Raw genomic sequence first — 7,728 nt, 5'->3', positions numbered from 1 at the left:
ATATGCCAACACTTAAATGCTGTAGTGTGGTGTAGTGGTAAACTTCCTGCCTGTAATAGGGTGGAATGCAAGTTCTCAAAAAGACAAGCTGGTGTAGGTATCCCTTCACCAGGGCAAAGGAGGCAGAAATTGAGCTTGTTACTTGAGCTCTTCTCAGACCTCTCTTAGGTGGGATTGGGCTATCACACCCTCTTATCATCAGACTGCTGTTTCAGGCTAACAAGACCTTTCCTGTGAAATGGTGCTCTGGACTAACTTATGGCCAATAATCAACATCAATGTAATGATAAAACAATTTTAATGCAGTTCTTTACTGCTGTACAGTATAAACCATGCGATTCTCTAGTAAAAAAACAAATAGTAGAAAACAATGCATAATATACAGTATTCAAACCATAAAAACTCCTTGAAAGTGCTACTGAAACTTACTTACACATCAAATATAGAGAATGTTTGTTGGCCAATAAAAATGGTGGTTTGTACAGAAAGATTTTGTAAAAATCCATTTGACACTAAAAACCAATGCCAGCATGGCTAATAAAAACTCTTGAAACTGGGCAAACACATTCCCAATGCTGTCAGACTTTTCATACCTTTATGGAAAACATTTGGCCCCCCTCTTAGCATAAGAAAGTGTGAGAGTGTCTTAACTGAACACTCCACTAATCACTGAATCTCCCAGATGCATTTCAAAAAAGCAAAGAAAACACTTATTAGTATGAACATAAAGCAGAACTAATTTAAATCAAATGGAAGTCCTGTTGAAAGTTGCTGACATGATATGGCTCACTATGCTAGTTTACCTTAGGGCGAAGGAAAAGTTCTCTGCCCTGGTTGTTAATATTGAAGGGGACAAGTGACAGTAGTTTTTACCCCAAACTTATGGATATTGTTGTTCTCCCCAAACAAATCTTTACCAAACTAGTTATGCGTAATTCCGAGCAAATGTTGAGTTTAATTCACACCTTCCCGAGCAAACAAAACCCATGCAGCAAAGAGTGAAGCTGACCAGTCAATATTGATTTTGGAGTAAAATATTAAACAGAATAACTAATGAAAAGTGAACTCTAACATGTAGGGTGTTTACATCTCACGGGTAAGAAAGAATTTTTAAAACATGTTATTTTTGAAATGCTCCCATTTTAAACTTAGTGAACGGGGATCTCATTTGACTAAATGATGGCTCAAGTCAGTCCCTAAATGAGGACACACTAAAAACCTTACAAAAGAACTGGCAGAAGTTAAAATAGAAGCTCCCTGCTTAAATGAAGCAATTTATATTTTTATGGTATTTGGCGCTTGTCTACACACAAGTTATTCTGGAATAGCCATTGCACTTGAAATTCACACTCTACCTTATTCTAGAATAAAACTTTCATGTGTAGACAAGCGCTTCGTCTCTTTCACCCATGTAGGAAGGCCCTGTCTGCACCAGAACCAGGATGGTTTGTTGCACAGTTGGGATATCAGATGCCTGTGTCATAACTTTGCACCATTTATAGATGCACCACAAAACAGCTTTAGGGCTCACTGAGCACCAGTGCCCACGGAAGAGAGAAAAAACACAGAGATACACACCTGCATGGAAGGAAAGCACATAATCTGTAATAGATACTACAGTGCAAAGGCTCCGCAGCTTTGTGAGTGGGGGAAAGACACCTCTGTCTGTTCAGGTTTGGTACAAGATTTGGTCACAATAAATGCAAAGTTAGTTACAAGTAGCAAAGAAGTTCTGTTTAGAAAAATCACCTTTGCATTACATGGGCTGTTTGATATTAGCACCCAGTGCAAAAAGAATGCCTCCTCCTAAGCACAACTGGAATAAAAGAGCAAGAATGACCTTTTTGTCCATTTTGTGTATTTTAACATAATCATGCATTTTTCTAATACCAGCTTTACTGCAGATGCTGCTGCAAACCTCAAATCCTGATATAGAATGAATACTTTAAACAGCATCTTTGCAGGCATTAAAGATTTTTGGTCTTACTTGAAACATAAATGTAAAACTTAATACCATTTTTAAAAATTTCAACGTGTACATTTCCAAATTGCAGCCAGAAAACAGTAAAATAGGATTTTAAAAAAAATTTAAGCACTCAAAAGAAAATATAGAAAATTGGATCTTGCTGCACTGAACAATAAAACAAATCAGAATGACAAGGAAGATGCAAAGATATCCATCGACAAATTGACATCAAACCAAGAAATTACATTGCACAACATTTTTTGAGAGCGAGCCCATTCCATCCACTCACTGCTTTAGTAACTAAAGGAAAAAATGCATCTGGCTGAAAAACAATCAATTGTAAATAATTTGCATGTGATCAGAAAAAAAAATCTTCTCACTTTGTATTCTTCTTTAACAAAATGAAATAATGCCTGTAAAAACTAAAATGAACAAGCTGATAGCATCGTGGTGGACTGTTAATTATCAAAAAAGTGAAACAACATGAAATAAAAAGAGGAAATGATCAGGAAAAGTACGTATCTAATGCCCCATGTCTGGATTGGTTGCCACCCTCCAAGCTGCTGACAGAACATTAGTTTTAATGAAAAACCAACTCTGCCATGCAAATACTTTAATTGATGGTTTGCGGAAAAAAAATCTCAGTTTGAAATGCTCTGCAGCAGAACACCTGCTGACAACTGAAAAATACCAATAAGAACAAGACATTTTTCAAGTAGATCAGTTTCAAAACATTGTACCACAGACACAAAAAGAGCATGTGTAATTTTGAGTTGACTCAGGCCTAACAGGCAAGGGTCCAGCAATGTTTTGTTAACCTGCTTACAATTATTAATGCTCAGGTCTCCTCACACTTCTGTGAAACAGTCAGCCATACGAATGGTAAGTCTGCGGTGCTGGCTTAACAACTGTACTGAAGGCAGTTGTTCCCTGAATGCATCTTTAAAATCTCAACTCCCCCATTGTTAGATACAAAGGAAGTATTTCCTGACATGTTACATTCATGTGTTACAGACTTTATGCAGCTAGTCCTGTAACTGGTACAAAATTGTGCTTTCAGCCTGTGCCAGAGTTCACACCTCCTACACTTACATTACACTGTAGATTCCGCTGAACCACAGCTCTGGCCATTTCTGGGAAGTAAACATTCATCACACTATCATGCTAATAGAAAGCTTCCTAGTCCTTACTGATTATGGTACACATACATGCAACAAGTACACTCTATTAAAAATGTACAGTACTGCTTCCTGTTTAAAGGAATACAAAAACTTATTCTACTCCAAAAACATCTTACACTGATTCAGCAAGAGTCCAAATTTACAAAACAAACTGCAGTGCAGAGATGCTTATAAACACTAATTCCTTGGAGAGCAATTCACTGGCCAAGGAGAGGCCTTGTCACAAGACACCCTATGCAGACATCAACGTGATGCCTTCCCTGCTTGTCAGAGCAGGGTGTCTGGAATGTAAAGGGGATAATTGTCAGTGGGATATTTTGGACTGTTATTCATAGGAGACAGGTAGTTTGATGGAATGATTCATATTACAGTAAAATCCACCCACAGCATTCTTTGTGCATGTGGTGACGTTCACTGGGGAAAGTGTTTATAGTACTCACGGTCATTTGGGGCAGGGGGGGGAGACGAAGAGGAGGATAGGACAAATAAATATTTCTTATCTGATGTGAACACCACAATCAGTATAAAATGGATCTGGGGCGGGGGCACAGGGGAACGTGCTTTGCATGCGGAGGGTTCAATACCCAGGTTTTTAGACTTTGATCTAAATTAATGTTTAGTGTTTTCAAAGAGACGTTAGGTCTCTGGTTTGAATTCAGTCCAGGTTGGTTGTGACTAAAAATTACTCTCTGATGGCTGTTTTGTGAATTACATAAATTGATTTTAGTGATTTCAATCCAGTTCCCACATCCAAAGCACAAAAAGCCACCACGGATAGCACTAACTGGCAACTTGCCCCTCTCTGTCCATTCAAGCCTTCATTTCTCAAAGCAGATTGCCAGCTATATTAGCCCTAGAGGTGTTCCCTTCAGGGAAAGCTTGTATTGCTGTGCCCAGTTTGTGGCTAAACAGTACACTGCAGGGCTATCAATCTGGTGCCTTTCAGGAGAATTGCATTCACACAATTTAAAAATAAAGAGTGGGACCTGCTAGAAGCATTGTGCTCCAAAAGTTTAACAGAGCTTTAACTCCCGTTTTCTGGGATTCAGTTTACTGCTATGAAGCCCATTCTTTTCCTTGGCAAGAACAGAGACAACTGGATCCTGATGATATCATAGGACTTAAACATCTTTCTGTGATGCAGCATAAAAATATTACCAGCAAATAGCACCAGTGGAAGAGAAAATGCACCCTTAAATTTAAAAGGGTTGTCATAACATTAAAAATCACACTTCTGGCTGAATATTTTACCTTCTTTAGTCAGCTATAACAATGATTAGAGAAAAATTCTGTTTTTTCAGTGCATTTACTTAGTGCTTTTCATAGCATTGTGTGCATAGTGCATTTCCCCTGATGCTTGTGCACAACTTTCCTACAGCAACAGGGAAGGAAGAGAGAAAAAACTTTAAAAAATAGGAAACTGACTGTAAAACCAGAACAAAACACAGGTACTGTCAAAACTATTTAACTCAATTTTTATGGTGACTAGATTTCAAGCTGACAGAATCCTTTTTAGTGGTGAAAAATACTGACTGAAAGTGTTATACTTCTTAGTATGTCATCATTTGTGACCTTAGGAGTAGAGCTGTAGTCACGCATGATACACCATTTAAGCCGGGAAACGGAAGTAGAAATATTTTATGAGGTGCTAGTCTTCCCCAAAGGACCTGGTTATTCATCTACATGCAGCCTTGAAAAAGGCAGATGCAGAATCTCTCTAGGGAAAGAAATAAAGGCACACTGTATCTCTTCATTTTGGGGCATAATTATGTTCAATACAGTTTTCTGTACTCAGATTCTTTCTTGGACTGCAGCATCCACAGGTTAGATCTGCAATCACAGTATGATCATTTCTTCTAAAAGCAAACAGATTATTTTGAAAACTGGCTTATTTTGTCACTCAGACATTCCTGCTCTGTACTACATTTGTCATGCTTCACTTTGATTGAGCTTCAGCATTTATTTTATTCTCCCAAGCACATTTAGTTTTGAGCCTTGTAAAAACTGATGACTGTGAATGTTAGGTACTGATGTTTTTTTAAAGTGCATATTGAACCGCTAAGAAACTGGTAGTTTCTTTTTGGACAGGAGATAGTTGCCAACTTACCTTAAAAGGAGACCTGCAGCCTTACTTGGCTATAGAATAGCTTTTTAAATTAAGTATCAGAGGGGTAGCCGTGTTAGTCTGGGTCTGTAAAAAGCAACAAAGAGTCCTGTGGCACCTTATAGGCTAACGGACATATTGGAGCATAAGCTTTCGTGGGTGAATACATGCGTCAGACGCAGGAAGTGGGTATTCACAAAAGCTTATGCTCCAATATGTCTGTTAGTCTAGGTGCTACAGGACTCTTTGTTGCTTTTTAAATTAGAATATGTAAATTAAGCATGGAAATTTCAAAACAGTATTTCAAAATACCTGAAATTACTTCAGATTGTCCCGTTATGAATTGGACAGCTGTATAAACACTGACGGCCTGCCATTTTAGTGATACTTGCAACAGGAAATGCAGCTTGATGTGGTCTACCCAAAAAAGGAGGCCTATAGCTCCTTGTAGATACTCTCCTGCTATCACTGTACAGCTAGATTTCGCAAGAAACGAAAGAATTAGATGGCTGTAAACAGAAAAACAAAACAAGAGATAAAAGAACCTACTTAAAAAACTCCAGGAGTTCCATGTGTCTCTGGCTACAGCGCTGTTCTTCCTGCCCTGAAGGATATAATCAAGCTAACAGACAATATGCCAGCTTCCTGCTTCAATCCTTATCTTCGCATTTTTACACACAGGCCGTTTTAAAGAGTTAGTAGTGATTTAGGGGAAGATTTTTAAAGGCACAAACAGCAGTTAGGTACCTAACCCATTGATTTTCAATGGGAGTTAGACACTTAACTACATTTCTCCCTTTGAAAATCTCACTTTAAAACACATTTTCCATGAGATTAGGCAATTGCTTTGATTTCACGGCTATCTTTCCTTAATATTTCACAGATAATAATGTAATGAAAGGAGCAAGCCTTTACAGAAGTTGTAAATGGATTATAGTTGGATGTATTAAAAGCAATATTGGGCTTAAACTAAAGAAAGGCAAATTTAGATTTGATAAAAAAAATGTCAAGAGCCACCTGATAACAGAACAGCCACCAAAACAGGTGTCTGAGGTCCCATCTGTACAATGTACAGATTAATTAGCTAAACACACTCAAACAAAGAGAGATGAGTAGAGAACCTACGCTAAGATATGGACGTGCTCTGCAGTCCCACCTACCCCAGCTTCTAGGAGTTAAATTGTGTGTTTGTAAAATACGTTGCTGCTGAAAGCAAGAGTTCGATTACCAGTTCCAGGATTTAAATACAGAGATGAAAGACATCTCTCCCAAAAGCAGTGATTTATATCTGTGACAGAAGGTAGGAGGAGGAGGTGTTATGTACACCAGGTTCTTTCCCCTACAATTTCCAGCTGCTGCTACTACTGGTATATTCTCCTCTCATAGCGGCAAGAGATAAATCTCAGGGGGAAAAAAGTCTATTTTGTAGACAAGGCCTTTGTCACTGAACATTTATCAAGCAGTTTCTCATCACATCCACACTTGCTGTTTCAGGAACTGTCAACAGGAAAGTAAAGACTGATACTAAATAAAAAACTGTATCTAAAATGGTATATAGTGAGCGTAATGACTGATCTTATGACCCATGCTTAAGGACTAATATTAGTATTGTTCCATACATTACTATTATGAAGCAAGCATCTAATTTCCAGCATGGATGATGATGAGCTGCCAAGCCTGAATCTACAGGTGGAAAGAGAAAATTAAGACCTAGACCTAAGAACTGCATAACATCTACAAACCAAACTCCAAATTCCATACATAGTACAAAATTCTTGATTGCAAAACTAGTTTAAAAAAATCTGGAACAATGATGTGCAGTCAAAGGAATGCAAAGTAACTGGAAAATATGACCACAGCTTGGTGCTGAAAAATCTTTACGGCACCAGTCAATATATTTAATCGGGCAGAAGTCTGAGCTAATATAATACATCAGTTGCTGTGTCCAGCATTATGGGGCTAAACCTATCTTTGTTGAGGTTGGGCTCCAATCACAGCCGCTGGAGCCATACATTCAATGCAAGTTTCCAATTTACCTGCTTCTAAATCAATGCTTATGGAACTGAAAACAATGATTTAAAACCTTTGTAAAACACGGATCCTGGTGGGAGAGGGAAGACGAATGTGCTCTGTGATATTGTTAGATTCCTGTTCTTTAGGCGTAGGAATTAAATGAAGTCATTATATTGTCTAAAATTTCCTTTGACATTGGAGTACCTGCTACAGGATTGTGCTTCACGGCCAGTAAACCTCAAAATCCTACTGAGGATGATGCATTTCTAGACAACAGCATCAGTGGTCTTGGCATATTAACTTTGCTTCTGCCAGCATGAGCAGGTATTTTATGCACATATAGAGTTGCAAATGTATATGCATGTTATCTAAATACACACCGCACACACACACACACACACACACACACACACACACACACACAAAGGGCTCTTCCAATTTAGGCCCTGATTTGGCAAACCTGA

The 7,728-nt window shown here is 38.3% G+C and overlaps 1 long non-coding RNA gene across 1 annotated transcript; it reads right to left on the bottom strand.

The window, feature by feature from the left end:
• Nucleotides 1-281: 281 nt before the first annotated feature.
• On the bottom strand, nucleotides 282-7,656 carry LOC127056638 (uncharacterized). The gene is made up of 2 exons (XR_007775865.1): nucleotides 6,032-7,656; nucleotides 282-5,998 (listed from the first exon to the last, which is right to left on the bottom strand). It is a non-coding gene; the product is annotated as an uncharacterized LOC127056638 (long non-coding RNA).
• Nucleotides 7,657-7,728: the final 72 nt, after the last annotated feature.

Source organism: Gopherus flavomarginatus, chromosome 8, assembly GCF_025201925.1.
Source record: "Gopherus flavomarginatus isolate rGopFla2 chromosome 8, rGopFla2.mat.asm, whole genome shotgun sequence".
In the NCBI taxonomy this organism is placed as follows: Eukaryota; Metazoa; Chordata; order Testudines; family Testudinidae; genus Gopherus; species Gopherus flavomarginatus.
Note: the sequence above shows the minus strand (reverse complement) of the source record. Positions and strands in the feature narration are given on the sequence as shown.